Raw genomic sequence first — 22,226 nt, forward strand, 5'->3', positions numbered from 1 at the left:
CTACACAGAAGATCTTTAGCTCCCAAATCAAGGAGGAACTGAATCAATCTCCCAGTTTCCCTGGGAGTGACTAGCTATCTCCTGTTTCCAGCCCACACACAGGATAGCAAGGGCCAACTGCAAGAGACACATTCTCATCTTCCTCCCCACAATATTCTCGCTACTGAGTGAAACTCAGTATCCACTTTGCAGGAAGGGTGGAGCAAAGTGGCAGGCAGGTGTTTGCCTATGCCTCTTCGAATCACAAGGGAAAGGAGGACTGTTTAAAATAAGGGTAGACATTCAAAAACCAGCAGGCAAGACATTTTGCTTGATTATTCTGTATCAGATATGCAGTCAAGGAGGTGAAATATGTTAATAAAGGAAATATCCAAAGCTTAGATCTTACGTCCTGAACAAAACAGAAACTCCACAGTCAACTGCTAGAGTGAGTTAACATGCTAAGCAGGTAAGAGCTCTTGCATATCTCGTCCTTCCAGAATATGCATACCTGCAAATTGTAGGAAAGCCAGGGATTATTTTTCTGGTATACCTACCCAAAATACATTACAATAAAGGCTGAGAAAAAGAATTAAATAAACCAGCAGAAAATAAAGCATGAAAATCAACGTTTGTCTGGCTATACGCAACCAGTTCTCATCAACCAGACATTTCCTTTGCATGTGGTTTTTCAGGGGATCTTCACAAATCTCTACAGGGCAGGTTTACTGGATCTATCTCTGAGCTGCAGATGTGTACTCCTTATATGGAGGCCATTAGCATATCCCTTTCCATTGTGTTTAACAGGGCTGAGGTACTAGAAACATCAAGGTAAAATAAAAAGGTAACCAAATCAAGGCAACCCTGAAACATCAAATGCTGTATTGTTACAATGAATGTGATCAGTGTAAAGAAATGTGTTGGAATCAACCTTGCCACACCCCCAAAATGTTATTTTGTACTGGTATTACACAGATGACCCAATCAGGGATTAGACTCCCATTGTATATACAATGCCTACTACAACAAAAAGTTAGTCCTTAACCCCAAAGAATTTACAATCTAAGCAAACATTAGGCACATTTATATATCCATCTGGTTGGATTTCTATTTCCGGTCCATATACTAGAAGACTGAAAAATGACAAACCCTTGACATGCATATCAATGTGAGGTTGAGCTATTGTATTTGTCATTCTATACCTCCTAGAACGGATCCATATGAGACTGATGACGTTCTGAGTCATGTCATACAAGCTACAGCTGCTTTAAGTCAAATGGAACAATCCTCTACAGTAAGGTTTTGCCCTTCACTGTAGGAACTTCAGATTCTAGTGTTTGGTGAGTCTCATTGGATATGTTCTATAAGGCAATTTTCTAGTCCAGGTGAGATGTGTCTCCTGGTGGGCCTGACACACCCTGAGCTGTTGTTCCAGCTGGATTTTATCCATGTCCAGGCACATTCATTTTCCTTCATTTCAGGCTTCGGTTCTCCAGTGAGCCTCATCTGGGGCAAGTGTTTTTGAGGTTTTATTGTGCACCTGGATTCAGCTCTCTGCCCATTGACCATTGGTGAACCTCAAAGAGCTCCAGAGGTTCATTGTAGAGTAGTGTCCAGAAGGCTACGGTGGTTAGTCAAAGCTTCTTGGAATTACTCAAACTTTGAAGGACATATCGCTTCTCCCAACACCCCATGCCCTGCCTTTGTTCTAAGCAGACTTTGCTACCCCCAGGGTCCCTGGAGGGTTAAGAGAAGCCTATTTGCTGAGTCCCTCATCACAGAGAGGCTCCACTGCCCTCTCGCCGCAGCAGAACCAAAACTGTAGACAGTCCATCTGAACTCCACACTCTGTCACTTGCCTACTTGTTGACTCCAGGACAGTCCTAGATGTTGAGAAATGTGCCACTACCTGGGAACTTTCTGTGGTCTGGGCGTGTCACTAACCGGGTTAGCCCAAAGTGCAGAGGCAGCAGGCTAAAGAGATCACTCCAGTAAACAGGGGGAAAGGGAAGGGAAAGAGCTAACTGCAAACCCTGCTCAGGCCTCAGGAAAATATTTGGCTTCAGTTTGGCACCAGGGCTGGCTGATGATCTGGGTTAGTTCTTTTGTCTACATTTTCCTGCTTGCCCATCCCTGTTTCCCCCTCATTTCTAAACTATTTGTGTGGTGCTGCCTTCTTAGATTAATGCTCTCTAATGATTCCTTTCACATCTACATGTCTGTGTGCAGCATGGGTTTGGGACATCCACCGTAAATGCTGGAGACTAGCTGCACCACAGGCACCCATCATTCTGAATATGAAGGCCCTAGAGATAATTCAGCATCTTTACTTAGAAGCAACTGATCCCACTGTTCGTGGGACTTGAGCTTCTGTCAGAGCAAACTGACCATGATGGCATTGCAGGAGCCCCTGGTACGGAGAGAGGAGCTCTGTGAGAGCGAAGAATCTTCAGCTGTATCCAGTAGATTTTCTTTAATGGACACATTACTTTAAACTAAGCCTTCACCATCTGTTCCACTCCCTAATTATCAATACAAAAACAAACGTCTACTCACAATTACACCAGTAACAAGTAAAGATGCCAGCAATTAGAATTCACGAACATACTCTTTGTGGAACAGAATCTCCATCTGTGATGTTATTCTCACATTCCAGACACAAGTCAGTTGGGGAGGAGGGGAGGAGGTGCTCGCTCCCAATAACTGAGCTGCTTGGCTATGCTTGCATGTCTTCTCATGGCTTGCTTTCTAAGGAAGTTCTGCTGAGCTAGATGGCCCCTCATGGCCAAAAGCAGAGGGGATGTAAAGTGGTGGTGTAAGCTACGTGATTACATGCACACTGAGGGGCAGAACAATGCATTTGTAACAGAAATATCAACCAAATGGAGGGTGCAAAGCAGTGTAACATAAAATATACTTTGTTTTTACCAACTGTCTCACAGCCTACTTTATCTTATATCATGTTGATCACTCTTCTAGGACATACATTTTCCTTGGAGGACCACCTCTGAAGCTCTGTGAAATATAGATAAGTCTATTCAGTTGAGATCCACTCCCTGGGCTGTTTATCAAAATCCTTATTCCAGGCTTCCCCTGTGTAGAACGTTCTTGACAGTTGCACAGAAGGAATGTCTATTACACAGAGGGTGGGACCATAATGAATCAACGGTAGCACAGTCAGGAGGAAGAGTACTTTTGACTTCTTGGCATGCATCTGCTAGATGCAGAGTAAAAGCAAGATCGGGTTGCATTATATTCTGGAAGGAAGGAACATTGTAATGAGGTTTTTCCACTAAGAGAGGCTGTGAAGAAACATCTACAACCAATCTGTTTGTCCAGTGGAAACTTGTGGCTCAGATATGGTTCCTCCCCAAGGCAAATAAGCAGAAGCTTGTCACTACAGGAAGAGAAGTCATGGGCGTTAGTCTACAAGATAAGACAGCTTTCTTGCACATAGTTATATGAATATAAAGACATAAGCATGCCTGGGAAGATCAAGAAAAAGAATAGAAATTAAGCAAAATAAGAAAACACGAGAAGACATAGTAACAGATGGGAAAAGAGAGATTTAGAAAGAATGCCAATGACTGGAAACAATGACAGACACTTCCCAAAAACTCCAGTGTGAGATGATAAGTCAGCATCTGAGAGGTCTGCATTGGTAGCAGAGACTTTGGAGTGAAGAGTGGGGGAAGGAATGCATCCTACAGCTCATGGGTGGAATCTGATATGGTCACCGTGGTGCGGATGAAGAGGAAACAGATAATGGGATTTAACCTTTTCCCTCTGGGTCCCTAGTTTGAAAAAAGCCCAAGTGAGTAAAGTCACTATGTCAAATTATTGTTCTCAGTCCAATTAATAGAAGACAAGTGTCCACATCACATGGGGATGAGGGGAGAAGAGATCACTATTCAGCATCCTTTTTGGCAAGGATAAAAAAGAGAAAGGAGACTGAAGTACCTCCTACCTAAATGATGCAGTCCCTCTGTGTTCAGGATGGAGGCACATTGGCAGGCAGTGTGAAGGTACAGTGAGCATGTGCTCTGAGACACATGCAAGTCTCAGCTTTTTGCAGAAGATGTGTATGAAGGTGCATGGATATTTCCATGATATGTCTGAAAAAGCTTCGTGACCCTTATGGCCAGGAGGAACAGTTGCAAAGAAAAACCTCCTCAGGTCCTGCATCTCTGGGATGGAGCATGTTCCTTCTGGTTAGCACACAAGAGCTGGGAGAGTACAGAACATGCTCAGTGCAGATGGAAACTTTGGAGAATAATGCTGACATGCTCTAGCCACCATCTACTACCCACTGTGATTCCCAGATGCTAATAACTTTTCCCAAACTTGGGTGGATTTTCAGGAGGGCAACAAAAGGCACATCCTTGACACCAGGGCAACTTATCTGCCAACTTTTGAGTCCCTGTTCCAAAGCATAGAGGCATTAGACCATTTCAATGAAACTGATGAAGACTTTAACATGGTCAAAAAACAATGTATGTTCTCCTAATCCCATTCTTAAGAGCGTAAGAACAGCCATACTGGGTCAGACCAATGATATGGCTAGCCCAGTATCCTGCCTTCCAACAGTGGCCAATGCCAGGTGCCCCAGAGGGAATGAACAGAACAGGGCAATTGAGTGATCCATCCCCTGTCTTCTACTCCTCAGTTTCTGGCAGTCAGAGGCTTAGAGATACCCAGACCATGGGGTTGCATCCCTGACCATCTTGGCTAATAGCCATTAGTGAACCTATCCTCCATGAACTTATCTAGTTCTTTTTTTAACCCTGTTATAGTCTTGGCCTTCACCACATCTTCTGGCAAGGAGTTCCACAGGGTGACTGTATGTCGTGTGAAATAGTATTTCCCTGTGTTTGTTTTAAACTTGCTGCCTATTAATTTCATTGGGTGACCCCTAGTTCTTGTGTTATGTGAAGGGGTAAACAACATTTCCCTAGTCACTTGCACCACACCGTTCATGATTTTATAGGCCTCCATCATACCCCAACCCAGTCATCTCTTTTCCAAGTTGACCAGTCCCAGTCTTTTTAATCTCTTCTCACACGGCAGCCGTTCCATACCCCTAATCATTTTGTTGCCCTTCTCTGCACCTTATCCAATTCTAATATATCTTTTTTGAGGTGGGATGACCAGAGCAGCATGCAGTATTTTAGGTGTGAGCATGTTATGGATTTATGTAGCGGCATGATGATATTTTCTGCCTTATCTATCCGTTTTCTGATGGTTCATAACACCGTTAGCTTTTTTGACTGCTGCTAAACATTGAGTGGATGTTTTCAGAGAACTATCCACAATGACTCCAAGATCTCTTTCTTGAGTGGTAACAGCTAATTTAGATCCTAACACTTTGTATGTATAGTTGGGATTATGGTTTCCAATGCACATTACTTTGCATTTATCAACACTGAATTTTATCTGCCATTTGTTGCTTAGTCACCCAGTTTCGTGAGATCCCTTTTTAAGTCCAAAGCAGACTACAAAGAGTTAACTATCCTAAGTAATTTTGTATGATCTGCAAGTTTTGCCACTTTGCTGTTTAACCCATTTTCCAGATCATTTATGAGTAGGTTGAATAGGACTGGCCCCCATATAGACTCCTGGGGGACACCAATATTTATCTCTCTCCATTCTGAAAACTGACCATTTATTCCTATCCATTGTTTCCTATCTTTTAACCAGTTACAGATCCATGAGAGACTTTCCTTCTTATCCCATGACAGCTTACTTTCCCTAAGAACCTTTGATAGGGACCTTGTCAAAAGCTTTCTGAAAGTCCAAGCCTTGGAAATGGCTGAATCATTTTAGCTGAAATTTTCAACAAACAAAAAATGTCAGCAAAAGGGTTGAAGTTTGGTAAAGTTCTGAGAAACTGAAAAAGGGTGTTTATAATGGATCATGTTAGCATCAACTGTAGTTAAGGTTGTCTACCAGCTCTGCCTACAATATGAGTTTTGATAACTGTACTTTTTGCTAAGATTACATCAGGATTTCCATTACTACACCCTATACTCTCATACTTGTTTTGCATTCTCATATATTTAAGGGTCTAAATGTAAAGCCTATCGATGTCAGAGGCGCCCATTGAAACCAATGAGACCACTGATGGAGTATGGTACTTACAACTCAATATGAGCAAGAGTATCAGAATCTGAGCTTTAGTGTTTAAAACGCAACTTAATGTTGTCTTAATTTTGGTTTGTGTTTATGGATAGAGTGCACAGTTCTGATCCACAAAGCTCTAAGGGCCTGAGTGCCTGTGCTGCAATCCAGGTCCACCTCCAATAGATTTTGAGGGATATTAGACCCCCAAAAAATGTGGATGAGAAAAGCAAGATGACAGACAAGTGGCTTTACCACAGGGATAGAGTCAGCCAGCCATTTGTGGTGCTTCTGACTTGAGGAAAGTTTTCTTCTTCAGGAGCAAGCTCAGTAAATTTTTCATTCTTAATTGGAAGGGAGTGCAGGCTCAGCGGAGCTCTGCAGTCTGCCTCTCACACAAGCTGAATGAGCTGGCGTCTTCTGCATTTTGAACACTGACATCTCTCAAAGCTCTCCCACAACTGCCAGACATTTTAATTACGGTGCTGGAGAGGCGGGCAGGGTAAGAGCAGAATCACCCTTTTCCATTTGATAAGCAGTGCTCTTCTTAACAGTCTCCTAAGAGCATCAGCTCCCGAAAGAGCCGCTTACAGTATCTATGCACTTTCAATCAAAAATATTACAGCAACAACTAATTATGGCCCATCATTCCCATGGCTCTTTGCCTTTAATGGTGCATTTTGCTGCTGTAGAATTACAGCAGAACTGCTCTGCAAGTGCATAAACGAGCAATCCCCATCAGTCTCCCGTGGATTCATTATGATCAAGGATTATCCACAGAATAACAAACCAAGTTCAAAACATGGAAAAGGCTTTAAACAACAAAATGATCCATCACTCGGTGTTTTGGTCCATCTTTTTAAATGAAAAACCCTCTAACCCTTGGCATTTATGATGAACCTTCTAGAGGGGGCAGGGGAGAGAAGAGAGAACATGTGTGCTTATGAAGGCAACAGTGGTAGGTTATGCTATGCACAGTTCTTTGTGATTGTAGATAGAGCTATGCATTCAAAAAGTCAATCTTGATTTAGGGGAAGAAAGACCAGCAGAGGATTAATATACAGTGGCACTTAGTCAAGATACAGTAAGCACTGTGCACACAGCAAACGCCAGAATGCTCTTGGAAGCCAGTATCACTGCCATGATTTCAAGAGGGTGGCCCACAAAGCAGATCACTGTGGAATATAGAATCATGTAGTGAAATACAGAATTAGGTAGATTCACCCATCAATGGCAACATCCCACTACATACCATGAATGCTGATAATCCTATACACATATCAAGGTGTGAATCCTATTAGATGGATAGAAATGTGTGGTTTAATTTCATACAACACTTGTTGCAGACACTGCATAAAATATCGTTCTAGGTTTTATACACGTGCACACAACAAACAGCGACTATATTGTTAAGTTTGGACTATAGAACACATAGTTAACATCAAACCTAAAAAGCATGGACGTTAAGAGTAAATGCAGCCAAACTCCACTCCTACCACCATTACCAGATGACCAGATTCCCTCTACCTACTGTCCTTCCCACACAGTCCTGTTAAACTGCACACACTCAGGGCAGAGGACAGGGATGCTGGCATTCCAAATGGGGCAGAGTTAAGGTTGTGACACATTCTCGGTGGCTTATGATGGTTGTGCAATTGCACTAGTGGTGATCTGGCTTTTGGTCTCCAAAAGATTTTCCTATAACCATTTTGATAATGTTTATGATGTTTAAAAAAATAAAAAAATTGAAAAAAACAAATGTGGGTCCAGTCTGAACATTTAGAAACAAAAGGAACTGATTTTTTTAAATGAAAATAGGCATTCATTTATTGACCCTTCTCCAATAATACCCACGGTCTTGGAGACAATCTTGAGAGCAGTAGTTCCCCATGAGATTTGTAGCCACACCTTCATCACAGCCCACTGCCAGATATGGATTTCACATCAAACCAACATCGAATCTCTTCATCCAACAGGCACTGCAAAGCTGACATCTTCCCCCTGGTCCCCAGCTGTAAAGGAGTTTGGGTTCAAGGTCCTGGTACCTGCACATCTCTAGAGTTAATACATGTTACATTGTCAACACTGTCTTCTTCTGCAGTTGTTTTTCAATTGAATTTTGTTTTCTTTAGTGGTGATTGCAGGGCTGATCTGCCAAAACCGTTTTTTCAAATGCTTAATCCTCTCTCAGGATCAGGCCTTCACATAAGGCCAGCAGATATAACTGCAATTATAAACCAGAGTTACAAGTATCGCTTTATGAGCATGTACTGTACCATTCATACAAGCACAGGAAGAGCCTGGGGACTCATCTGTATGGGCCCAATCCTATGTGATGCTGAGCAGCTTCAAATTCTACTGAAGGCAATGGGGGCTGAAGGTGCTCAGCATGTTTTAGGACTAGGCCCAATGATAGCTGTGGAGTGCAGGGTGAGGAGGGCTGTGTGTGCATCTGTTCTGCTTTCACTGCTTACAGGGGCTTGACCTAGCGTGCGTAAAAGGTGTTGGACTAGCTCAAGCTGAGCAGAGCAATTCATTTATCATAATCCTATGGAGAAAAGACACAGTAAATCAAAGAGACAACCTGCCTGCAAACAAATTACAGAGAGAGAAGTGCAGTGTGTGTGTGAGAGAGAGAGAGAGAGAGAAGAGAGGCAGCGAAACAGAGAGAAAATTCAGAAAAACAGTACATCATGGAGAGACAAAGACAAAGAGTGATTCAGAGCAGGTACAAAGGGGAGAGAGACAGGGGTTTTTAAATCCTTCATTTTCCAAACTATAAGCTATTGTACAGAACTGTATTCAACTATAATTCTACTGAGCACCAATAAGAAATATTAACAACACACAGAGATTACCACCGGCTCCTAACCTGTGTGACTTAGGCATTTTCTGCTCTTAGTAATGGCTAATTTGTTTCCTGAGCTTTTTGTTTGTGTGTTTGTTTTCTGGTATAAAGTATACATGTGTCTTTCCTGAAACTTAATGTATGATGTTCCTACTGTATGGAAGTGTTCCTTGAAGGCAGCAGCGATGTTTTAGCAAAGCTGCATATCAAAAGGGGCTTCAATGTAACCTATAAATGTGTGGTCAATTTCTCAGATGCACAAAAAGGGATGTTTCCATTGACTTAGGGTTGAGATCATATTTTTAAACAGAGCTCAAAAAAATCTAAAAAAAAGAAGTCTAAGCTCTCTACCCATAGGAAGTTTTCTATACAAGTCTCTATAGCTACATCTGTATCTGCACACCCACACCCCTACACACAATATATTCCAAAATGCAGCATAGCAAAAACAAGAACCTGAACAAATGAGTTTCCCTGACACACTCAGGTTCAGTCACACGAATAACTCACCATCCCAACAATAAGATGCCATAAACCAAAACATTAAAAAAAGAAGAGAGACAACAGAACAAGGAATAATGGTCTCAAGTTGCAGTGGGGGAGATTTACGTTGGATATTAGGAAAAACTTTTTCACTAGGAGGGTGGTGAAGCGCTGGAAGGGTTACCTAAGGAGGTGGTGAAATCTCCTTCCTTAGAGGTTTTTAAGGTCAGCCTTGACGAAGCCCTGGCTGGGATGATTTAGTTGGGGATTGGTCCTGATTTGAGCAGGAGGTTGGACTAGATGACCTCCTGAGGTCCCTTCCAACCCTGAGATTCTATGATTCTATGATTTTGCCTTATCAAAAGCGTCACTGATGCACTCTGAAAAGGTCAAGGGTGAGCATTAATCACCCTCCCTGTAAAAGGAGGTTCAAGAGTGGGTAGCTTGTAGCCACTGGATAGACCAGGGGTCAGCAACCTTTCAGAAGTGGTGTGCCGAGTCTTCATTTATTCACTCTAATTTATGGTTTCGTGTGCCAGTAATACATTTTAACATTTTTAGAAGGTCTCTTTCTGTAAGTCTATAATATATAACTAAACTATTGTTGTATGTAAAGTAAATAAGGTTTTTTAAATGTTTAAGAAGCTTCATTTAAAATTAAATTAAAATGCAGAGACCCCCAGACCAGTGGCCAGGACCTGGGCAGTGTGAGTGCCACTGAAAATCAGCTTGTGTGCTGCCTTTGGCACGCGTGCCATAGGTTGCCTACCCCTGGGATAGACCCTCAATGTCAAGTGGTGGTGTCTGAAGCAAAGAGCATCTTTCAGCTTGTTAGTCACTCAGTTTTTCCCCAGGGAGTCATTGTTAACACCTTCTATTGGCTTTCACATCCAAAGATGGGCCTAAAGTTTGCAGTTTGGAACCTCGCCCAAGTCTTTCAGGATCTCTGACTGTCAAGGATAAACTGTACAATTTCAGCCTCACCTGGCTGGTGTGAGAAGGGCTGGTTCTGAAATAGGATTTTCCCCTCAAGAAATAGATAGGGGTTGCGGTAAAAGGTCATTCAGAGAACCCAACAGAGAAGACAGCTCCACAGAAGAGAGGGTATGTCCCATGTTCTTCACCCTGGACAGATAAGCTCTGCTTGGTGATTATTTGATGTGTCTGTATAGACAAAAGGAATTGTTGCTTCCTTTTAGCACTATGCTATGCACACACCTGAACTCTAGGAAAACCTTCTGCAATCCCCAAATTGTAGTCCTTTCCATCAGTGCTCCACTTTCACTCCCTGCTGTTCCATCATTCCCTGTCCCCTACTATCCACAAGGTCAGCTATGTCCTATTCTGGAATACCAAGACCAGCTGGTTTGGGTGAGTATCTTTATGGCAAGGATACCAACAGCCAACAGGAATCTATTATCATAATGCACAAATGAGTTTGGGTCAATAAGATCATGAAAACAACAAGGAGTCCGGTGGCACCTTAAAGAGGTTTTTTTACCCTCAAAAGCTTATGCCCAAATAAATCTGTTAGTCTTTAAGGTGCCACCGGACTCCTTGTTGTTTTTGTGGATACAGACTAACACGGCTACCTCCTGATACTTAAGATCATGAGTGATTCCTCACTGGAGACAGAGATAAGCTAGAGGTTTGGGACTGTTTAATCCTATTTTAAAAGGACCACCTTTTCTCCCGCCCTCCCTCAGCCACTATGTTACTTCAGTAGGGAGCAGATCCAGATAACAGAACTCAGGGATTTGAACCCTAGCTCCAGGTCCATTCCAAGTCTACACCATGGCCCCAATCCTTAATTGCATCGTGGTTCAGAAGCCGGATGCATCCTAAAGTCAGTGTAGTTAGCCCAGGGAGGGTCACCCTGTCACAGGGGGATCTTTGGGTGGCACAGAGACAATGTAATGGCTTCTATGCCACCCCTTTTCCCCCTGTAGGGGTACGGCAAGGGCTTCCTTGTGTTGCCCAGCTGCCCTAACAGCCCGAAACAGCTAGTGTAAATCACAGCAGCCTTCAGGCTACTCTAACTTGCATCAGGAGATCATCCCTGCAACCAGGCTTCAGATTCCTCTGTCCAAAGCTTTCTGTGGGTTCTCAGACAGAACAAATCAAATTGTTTCTATTCTACAGTATTCAGTGCACATAGGTGCCGATATGTTGCCAACTTTGCTGCAATCTGATTTAACAGCAGTGGCTAGTCATGGGCAAAACCAGGATCATTATCAGGATTGAGCTCTTCCGAAAATAAAGACTTTAGCAGCTCAACCCTGTTTCTGGGCAGGATCGTTTGAATGTTTTCCAAAACCTTGAGTTTGAAATCAAACCTATATGATTCCTGTCCAACAGCTTCATAACTGCTGGCAAGCGAAGGCTCTATTCTGGCTTCCACTGCACAGTGTGCCCCTACTGCTTTGAATGGGAGCACAAGGGTAAATTTGCCCCAAAGTATTGAAATCTACCAAGTGCAAGAATTGTCCTTTGTAAGGGTGTACCAGCCTTTAAGGACAGGCCCCAGATCCATTGTTGTCCTCTTACTTGTGCAGCCCAGACCCAAGGCATTGTGGGACTTGGCGTTCAAAGGGGATGTCTGAGAGTTGGAGGCTAGCACAAAGCAAGCTGGGGGGAAAAGGCAGGACTATAAATAGCTCCCTCCCCCCACTGCAAGGGGAGACCTAGAGAAATACTAGCATGCCTTTTGGTGAACCCATGGTATGTTTTCACCACTAAATAGCCACCTCTTCCAGAAAAGAAAAAACCCTACATGATGGTAGAGACAATGGGGTCCAGAAAAAGGCAGAGAAGTGTTTTGGAGAATGAGGGCTTCCCAATGACAAAGAGAGAAACTATATCTAGAATTTCCAAAAGGTCCCAATCCAGCTACTAACTCTTTTCACAAGCCCAGCATACTGGTCATCAGCTATTGACTCAAGGAGGAGCAGACATGCACATGAATAGCATCTGCAGTTACATTATTAGGAAAAAATTATGGGGACTAATATTCTTCATGCTTCAGGGCATGAAATGTCCATGCACTGGGTCGTGTGGAGAGATTTCCACAATTATTTGTTCCAATTGGATGCACACTTCTGTGCACTATGAGTGTGTCACGGCCACTTTCAGAAAGAACATCGAGTGGGTAGGGCATAACAATGCTGAGTAAGAGAGCCAGACCTGGGTTCCCCTTGAATGTGGCTCTGTTTTTCCAATGGCTCCATTTTGGCTTATTCCAGGATGGCAGTATCTATGAGAAGCACTATAAAGTCTAAACATTTATCTGGAGTTTCCCTACGTGTCAATCTCCATAGAGATGTAAAGTGAGTCATTCCCTTGAACCATCTTCTCCAGAAAAGCTTCATGTTTTCTACAGTCCTACATCTCAAATACCAAACAAGAGCTGTAAGAGTGTACAAGGAAAACCAACTCTTATTATGAAAGATACATTTGAAATAATGCAACTCTTAATTACTATATCTTATTTAAAAATCTAAGACGGTCCAGCCTAGCCCATAAACATGACACGGTGCTAGTACTTCAAACAAACCCGCAGAGTTGAACAAAATGAGTTAAAAACGTCATACAAAAAAAAAATCAGCCCTTGGCATTTTCCCTAGATACCAGTTCTCTGGGAAAGCTGTCAGTCATCAGGTGACCTGCACCTCAACCCACTCCTGGTCTTTTAGAAAGCGTCCTCCCTTCAGGTCTCAGGCCAGGAGTGGTCCCCTGGCTGCAGGTAGAATCACACGATTCTCCCACTCTCAGACTGGGCCTTGGGTTGCTGTCCCCTGGTACGCACCCTAGCTGCCTCAGAAGGTCTGACATAGGCTGACTCTCTGACGTTCTGTCCCTGCTCCTGGAGGGACCAGTGATCAGAGAGCCTCCTGAAGGCACATCATTGTTTGTTTAGAACAAAAGCATTTCCAGGAAAACAGGTCAGAAAGCTAAGTAAGCCTCTATGCGAGTCTAGCTTTCCCCTAGGGCTTACCACCCGCTGCATCTAGGGAGGGCAAGCTTCTTTAACCCTCTCCCAGAGTCTGGGTCAGCCTGTCTCTCAAGACAGCATGTGACAAATGCCCCCTCCCCTTTCAAAGGCTAAGAAGGCTTGAGGAAAGAGACGGGATCCTTATAGCTAACATCTTACCCCATTGTCCATCAAGTGTGTGCTGGGTGCTTTTATCTAGGCCTATTGTGTTGCTTTCCAGTTTCCTCTTCACACAGTCCCCTATTAAGTTAGATCAATACAGTCATACAGGAAATTCTAATAATGCCCCATAGTTATATAGTAACTATATCTCACTGAGCAGGTCACTTACCATATTCAGACTAGTACATATCAGGATTCAAACATTAATAAATAGTGACAGATAAGGAGATACATTGCCCAACTGTCTAGTTCAGGGGTTCTCAAACTGGGGGTCAGGACCCCTCAGGGGGTCACGAGGTTATTACATGGGGGGTCACGAGCTGTCAGCCTCCACCCCAAACCCCACTTTGCCTCAGGCATTTATAATGATGTTAAATATATTTAAAGGTGTTTTTAATTTATAAAGGGGGTCGCACTCAGAGGCTTGCTATGTGAAAGGGGTCACCAGTACAAAACTTTGAGAATCACTGGTCTAGTTACTATGTGGCCTTCATCGTGGTATCAGAATACCTACCAAGACGTTAAAAATAGGCCCCTTACCATCAGTGTCTAAGTGGGTGTGATTAATTGTTGTGTGTGAAGGGCTATTGAAGGAAAGCTAAATCAAAGAAGTGGGTCTTGTGTATTTTGTTCTGAGTGCGGTTAGGTCTGTGATCAGTCTGGTCTGTTGCAGGAGAGACTTCAAAATCTAAGTCCAGGACCTGGGAGATCTCTCTGTGGTATTCACAGCCTTCCCAAGCCGGTTGGCTACCTTTGTTCCAACAGACTTATTTGTCTAGAGAGGGTCATGCTGCCGGCTGATCAAGGCAGTGCTGTGGCAGCGCCTGACACCAAAAGCCAGTTACTCATGGTATAGGTCAGCATGGAGAAGAATCGAGCCCCTTAGTTCTCTAGTCCCTGCTTATGGCCAGAGAAGACTAATACAACACTGGGCTTAATATTTGCAGAACAGAATATTGTTAAAGGACCCCTCCATTGCAAAATCTATCCCACCCAAATTCCTCTGCTGCCGCAGACAAGCCACAAATGGTTACTCCCTCATTTACAATAGATCAGAAACTTCAAACCCAAATGTCAGCTGTACTCCTAACATGAGAGAGAGAGAGAGTGAGTTAAAAAACAGGAAAGGTTTGGGGAGAAGCAGTTCCTTTGTGACTTGTCTTACAGGCATTAACAGGAAGGGTCCCACAGTTTAATTTATGCCCACTGTTATTATTGCTCACTGAAGACAAAGGGCGAGCCAAGCTTTCGAAATGCAGAAACAAAGAGTCTGCTATTGGGGATAAAGCTGTAATCTAGTCACTTTTGTGGTTGCTGTTTAGGATAAGGCAAATATTACGCTACCATTGCTTTTAGCCAGGGGCGGCTCCAGGCCCCAGCACGCCAAGCACGTGCTTGGGGCGGCAAGCCGCGGGGGGCACTCTGCCGGTCGCCGGGAGGGCGGCAGGCGGGCTGCCTTCGGCGGTATGCCTGCGAAGGGTCTGCTGGTCCTGCGGCTCCGGTGGACCTGCCGCAGGCGTGCCTGCGAAGGGTCCGCTAGTCCCGCAGCTCCGGTGGAGGTCGTGCTTGGGGCGGCGAAATGTCTAGAGCCGCCCCTGCTTTTAGCCAGTATGGCTTCTTACTGAAATGCTGCCAAGAGCTGTTCTGAGAATAGCTTCCATTTCAGAGGCAAGTTCAGCTAAGCGAGGCCATCCCTGCTTTTCCACAGGATCTCACTAAGAAACTTAGAGCCAGATCCTCAGCTGGTGTAAGTCAGCATAACTCCACTGACTTCAGAGGAGATGGTCCATCACTTCACTGGAGCAATGTTGATTTATATCAGGCAAGGATCTGGACTGTACACTTCTCAGAGTAAAGCCACTTGTAACCTGCTAAGTAGCTAGCAGATCAGAGCCTGAGAAGGCCCGATCCAGCTCCCACCAAGGTCAATGACTTCTGCAGGAGCAGGACCAAGCCCTGGATCAATGAAGGCTGCCTTATCTTCACTCCCAGAACTAGAGTGGCTGACAGACACTCAGGAAGCATGTCAGTTGTCAGCAGATTCTCTGAAGTTCAGCCACCTCCAGGATTTTAACCAGTCCATGCTATGCGGACTGATGAAGAATCACTGCTCTCTGATCTCATCTTGCCAGCTGCTTTCCTAGGAAGTGCAGCTCGCCTCCTCCTCTTAGCACCTCCCTTCTGTTAGACTCTCCCTTTCCTCCGCAGACCTGGCACAAGCAGCAATCCTTCCACTAGTGCTGCTTTACCAGGCCATGCAATAGCAATACTGGCTCTCCTGTCCCCTGTGCCCAGACTACAGCATCTACAGCTATTTCTCTTGCTTCAGCTTTCATTTTATTCTCTTCCCTGCTGTCACCTCTTTGCTTGTTTCCCATGTGGAGACAGAATCATAGAATACCAGGGTTGGAAGGGACCTCAGGAGGTCATCTAGTCCAACCCCCTGCTCAAAGCAGGACCAATCCCCAACTAAATCATCCCAGCCAGGGCTTCATCAAGCCTGATCTTAAAAACCTCTAAGAAAGGAGATTTCACCACTTCCCTAGGTAACCCATTCCACTGCTTCACTTGATGATGAAATGCTAAGGGAAATTAGAGAGGCTATCAAAATTAAGAACCCAATAATAGTGGGGGATTTCAATTATCCCCATATTGACTGGGAACATTTCACTTCAGGATGAAATGCAGAGATAAAATTTCTCGATACTTTAAATGACTGCTTCATGGAGCAGCTGGTACAGGAACCCACAAGGGGAGAGGCAACTCTAGATTTAATCCTGAGTGGAGCGCAGGAGCTGGTCCAAGAGGTAACTATAGCAGGACCGCTTGGAAATAGTGACCATAATACAATAGCATTCAACATCCCTGTGGTGGGAAGAACATCTCAACTGCCCAACACTGTGGCATTTAATTTCAAAAGGGGGAACTATACAAAAATGAGGGGGTTAGTTAGACAAAAGTTAAAAGGTACAGTGACTAAAGTGAAATCCCTGCAAGTTGCGTGGACCCTTTTTAAAGACACCATAATAGAGGCCCAACTTCAATGTATACCCCAAATTAAGAAAAACAGTAAAAGAACTAAAAAAGAGCCACAGTGGCTTAACAACCATGTAAAAGAAGCAGTGAGAGATAAAAAGACTTCCTTTAAAAAGTGGAAGTCAAATCCTAGTGAGGCAAATAGAAAGGAGCACAAACACTGCCAACTTAAGTGCAAGAGTGTAATAAGAAAAGCCAAAGAGGAGTTTGAAGAACGGCTAGCCAAAAACTCCAAAGGTAATAACAAAATGTTTTTTAAGTACATCAGAAGCAGGAAGCCAGCTAAACAACCAGTGGGGCCCTTTGATGATCAAAATACAAAAGGAGAGCTTAAAGACGATAAAGTCATTGCGGAGAAACTAAATGGATTCTTTGCTTCAGTCTTCACGGCTGAGGATGTTAGGGAGATTCCCAAACCTGAGCTGGCTTTTGTAGGTAACAAATCTGAGGAACTGTCACAGATTGAAGTGTCACTAGAGGAGGTTTTGGAATTAATTGATAAACTCAACATTAACAAGTCACCGGGACCAGATGGCATTCACCCAAGAGTTCTGAAAGAACTCAAATGTGAAGTTGTGGACCTATTAACTAAGGTTTGTAGCCTGTCCTTTAAATCGGCTTCGGTACCCAATGACTGGAAGTTAGCTAATGTAACGCCAATATTTAAAAAGGGCTCTAGGGGTGATCCTGGAAATTACAGACCGGTAAGTCTAACGTCGGTACCGGGCAAATTAGTTGAAACAATAGTAAAGAATAAAATTGTCAGACACATAGAAAAACATAAACTCTTGAGCAATAGTCAACATGGTTTCTGTAAAGGGAAATCGTGTCTTACTAATCTATTAGAGTTCTTTGAAGGGGTCAACAAACATGTGGACAATGGGGATCCGGTGGACACAGTGTACTTAGATTTCCAGAAAGCCTTTGACAAGGTCCCTCACCAAAGGCTCATACGTAAATTAAGCTGTCATGGGATAAAAGGGAAGGTCCTTTCATAGATTGAGAACTGGTTAAAGGACAGGGAACAAAGGGTAGGAATTAATGGTAAATTCTCAGAATGGAGAGGGGTAACTAGTGGTGTTCCCCAAGGGTCAGTCCTCGGACCAATCCTATTCAATTTATTCATAAATGATCTGGAGAAAGGGGTAAACAGTGAGGTGGCAACGTTTGCAGATGATACTAAACTACTCAAGATAGTTAAGACCAAAGCAGATTGTGAAGAACTTCAAAAAGATCTCACAAAACTAAGTGATTGGGCAACAAAATGGCAAATGAAATTTAATGTGGATAAATGTAAAGTAATGCATTTTGGAAAAAATAACCCCAACTATACATACAACATGATGGGGGCTAATTTAGCTACAATGAGTCAGGAAAAAGTTCTTGGAGTCATCGTGGATAGTTCTCTGAAGATGTCCACACAGTGTGCAGAGGCGGTCAAAAAAGCAAGCAGGATGTTAGGAATCATTAAAAAGGGGATAGAGAATAAGACTGAGAATATATTATTGCCCTTATATAAATCCATGGTACGCCCACATCTCGAATACTGTGTACAGATGTGGTCTCCTCACCTCAAAAAAGATATTCTAGCACTAGAAAAGGTTCAGAAAAGGGCAACTAAAATGATTAGGGGTTTAGAGAGGGTCCCATACGAGGAAAGATTAAAGAGGCTAGGACTCTTCAGCTTGGAAAAGAGAAGACTAAGGGGGGATATGATAGAGGTATATAAAATCATGAGTGATGTTGAGAAAGTGGATAAGGAAAAGTTATTTACTTATTCCCATAATACAAGAACTAGGGGTCACCAAATGAAATTAATAGGCAGCAGGTTTAAAACAAATAAAAGGAAGTTCTTCTTCACGCAGCGCACAGTCAACTTGTAGAACTCCTTACCTGAGGAGGTTATGAAGGCTAGGACTATAACAATGTTTAAAAGGGGACTGGATAAATTCATGGTGGCTAAGTCCATAAATGGCTATTAGCCAGGATGGGTAAGAATGGTGTCCCTAGCCTCTGTTCGTCAGAGGATGGAGATGGATGGCAGGAGAGAGATCACTTGATCATTGCCTGTTAGGTTCACTCCCTCTGGGGCACCTGGCATTGGCCACTATTGGTAGACAGATACTGGGCTAGATGGACCTTTGGTCTGACCCGGTATGGCCTTTCTTATGTTCTTATGTTCTTATCCTTCACCACCCTGCTAGTGATTTTTTTTTCCTAATATCCAACCTAAACCTCCCCCACTGCAACTTGAGAGTGTTACTCCTTGTTCTGTCATCTGGTACCACTGAGAACAGTTTAGATCCAGGTAATTTCCCTCCATTCTCAGAATCACTCATAAGCTCCTGGCACTGAACTGGATTTGATTCCCTGCTCTGCCAAAGACTTCCAGTATGACCGTGGGCATGTCACTTCACCTATCTGTGCCTTGCATCCCCCGTCTGTAAAGTGATATTTCCTTTTGCTCTGTCTGTCTACTCTATTGGTGACTGTGAGCTCTTCAGGGCAGGTCAATCTCTTGTGTGTACTACAAGCACTTTGCCTGCGTAGTATACTGGTATAGCTACACCAGCAAAACCTTCCAAGTGTAGGCCTGGCCTCAATGCTATGACAGTCACCAGCATCTTAACCATTGGATTGTCTAGGGCCGAGCAGGATTAGACGGTGTGATAGCAAAAGATGCTGTCTGGCCTAGTCCTGCCACCACTGTTATGCTAGTGGAGCTGCACAGATGGGGCAATGCAGACGGGGAGATTTCCCAATACAAGTCTCATGTAGATGCAGTCTAAAAATGGACTCCTCAGACCAAATGCTAAGTGCAGTTACTTCAGGAAGTTTGCTGACTGCTTAATACTCACGAAAACAACAGCTTGATTCATTTGGGATGCGCATATTTGATGTTTTTACACCCAATTATCTTCCCAAGAGCCAAGACACATTCTTCCCCAGTGAGCACTGCATAAATGCTCTCTGCCAATATTAAACTGATTTGTCTTGCCTTTCCCCATGTCATGAACATACAGCTAAGAGTAGCATAAAATCCCTCCTTTACCTGTAAAGGGTTAAGAAGCTCAAATAACCTGGTTGGCACCTGACCAAAAGTACCAATAAGGAGAGAAGATACTTTCAAATCTGTGGGGGAAGGTTTTGTTTTGTGCTCTGTGTGTTGTTCTCTCTGAGACAGAGAAAGAGACCAAGCAAGTAATCCAGCTCCTACTGAAATGATACATCTAATATTACAGAAATAGTAAGTAACAGCAAGGAAATGCTTTAGATTATCTTTTGTTTTAGCTTGTGAATATTCCCTATGCTAAGAGGGAGGTTTATTCCTGTTTGTTTTTGTTTTTGTTTTTGTTTATTTGGTAAATCTAAAGTTTTGCCTAGAGGGGAATCCTCTGTGTTTTAAATCTTATTACCCTGTAAATTACCTTCCATCCTGATTTTACAGATATGCTTCTTTTACTTTTTTCTTTATAATAAAGTTCTGTTTTTAAGAACCTGATTGGTTTTTAGTGTCCTAAAAACCCAAGGGCCTGGTCTGTGCTCACCTTGGTTACCTATTTGGTTGGTATATTATTCTCCAATCTCCCCAGGAAAGGGGATGAAGGGGCTTGGGGGGATATTTTGGGGAAAGAGGAACTCCAAGTGGTCCTTTTCCTGAATCTTTGTCTAACTCACTTGGTGGAGGCAGCAATACCATCCCAAGGTAAGGAATTTGTGCCCTGGGAAAGTTTTTAACCTAAGCTGGTAGAATATAAGCTTAGGGGGTCTTTCATGTGGGTCCCCACATCTGTACCCCAAAGTTCAGAGTGGGGAGGGAACCCTGACACCCCACTTCCCTAAGTCTTCTCCTCCTCAGAATGATCACAGGCTAAAGCCAGATATTCAGCAGAGCCAGAAGTCAGATCCGTCTCTGAACCACTATTATAACCCAAACTGACATGACTCAGGAAGAAACACAGCATTTGACAAAAATCCTCAGGTGAGTGACCAGAAGATGCTGGAACATGTGAGGCCAGATTTTCAATTGAGCTCAGTCTCATTTAGGCACCTAAGTTGCAGCCAGTTTTCAAACTAGTGCACAGGATGCTGAGCTCTTTGCAAAGTCTGGCTATGATTTAGATGCCTAAACACTTTTAGAAATTCTGCCCCAGTAGTATGCTCTTACAATACTCCACTCAGGCCCATGCAATCCCTGGAGAGGGAACGCACAAAGAAAGAGGAAACCTGGGGAAAGGCTACAAACGTAATCTGCTTTCGGTGGAAGGGGATGAGCCAAGCGCAAGCCGTCAAGAGACCAGGCAAAAAAGGGATAGAAATATTGAAATCAAATAAAGGAAACTGCAAAAGCCACATGGTTACAGCAGGCTCCCACTCTCCTGTTATCGGCACAGCTTTCACTTAATCATTCCCTCGGAGCCAGCGAATGGGCTAAACACCATTTCCAATTTCTGCACCATATGGAGCGAGCTTGAAAGTGCAAATGAGGCAAAGAGCCTGAGAGGCAAGGAGAAATAAACCCTGCCTGGTGTGCGGTGATAGCAATGCACAGTGCTGTTCACAGGGTAGGAGAGCCAGCATCAGGACAGAGCAACCTGGGCATGCTCCTCATGGCCTGGCCGATGCCAGGTACGCCAGAGAGGTGACATTTTGCCTCTGAGCGAGATCTGCGAGCTTTGCCTGCCTTGGTCCCCTGTGACTTGGCTGCAGCAGACCATGCACTGCCCAGTATTGTCTTCTCCCCCACTTCATCACAGAAAAGGGGAAAGAGCAGCACATCTTGCCACAAAGGGCTGCATTTGGCTGTCCCTGATGGCAAAGGCATGAAAGAATCCTCTATGGGTTTTTATTTAAAAAACAATAATAATAATAATAAAGGAGAGATGATTCAAAGCCAAAGTAAATGAAAGAGATAGGAGGGAATATGGCAGCAGAGAAAAGACAGTGAGTGTAACAGAGTGAAAGAATAAGGGTGTCAGAAAGAAGGTCTGTGTACACAATCAGAGGGAAAAGAATACGCTGCAGCAGTTCAAAGTGAAAGAATTCTCTCCAAGGCCTGAGTAATGAAACCTGAGCCCTTGGTTTCTCCCTCTGACAGCCCATGATTGCTGAGCACAAATAAGAACCTGCAGAACAGGGGATTAAAGGAGTGGGGGTGGAGAGAGATGAATGAGGCCCTGCCCAAAGAAAACTAACAGCATCCAGGGACAAAGCAAATGAGGGGCATGGTGTGGGGGGGAAGGGCAGAGTAACTCTGCAGTACAATTCCTCCGCAGTGCTCACACAGAGGAAGGCGTGGGTGTGCGAATACACTGGATACTACCATGGGACTGGGCTCTGAGGACACCTTCCCTAAATGAGGAAAATTCCATTTCAAGGCAGGCCTGGAGGGGCGCTTCTCCTTGCTCTCCTTTCCCTTTGTCATGTCCAAATCTGGACTGAGATTGCCAAACTGACCTCACACACACCCCCTACATTGACTGGTCTATAAAGTTCTATGAGACAGAGAGACTGCCAGGCGGTAAATAGAACGTTCATAAGATGGTGTTTTGGCTGGAAAACATTTTCAGAAGGAGGAAAACTGAATCTGTGTTTTTTTGTTTAACTGAA

The 22,226-nt window shown here is 43.7% G+C and overlaps 1 protein-coding gene across 5 annotated transcripts in view; it reads right to left on the bottom strand.

Moving 5' to 3' along the window:
- Positions 1 to 22,226, bottom strand: part of EPHB1 (EPH receptor B1) — a 393,781-nt gene that overhangs the window by 233,561 nt on the left and 137,994 nt on the right. The gene's annotated exons all lie outside the window — the stretch shown is intronic.

The sequence above is a fragment of the Mauremys reevesii genome, linkage group 9 (assembly GCF_016161935.1).
Source record: "Mauremys reevesii isolate NIE-2019 linkage group 9, ASM1616193v1, whole genome shotgun sequence".
Taxonomy (NCBI): Eukaryota; Metazoa; Chordata; order Testudines; family Geoemydidae; genus Mauremys; species Mauremys reevesii.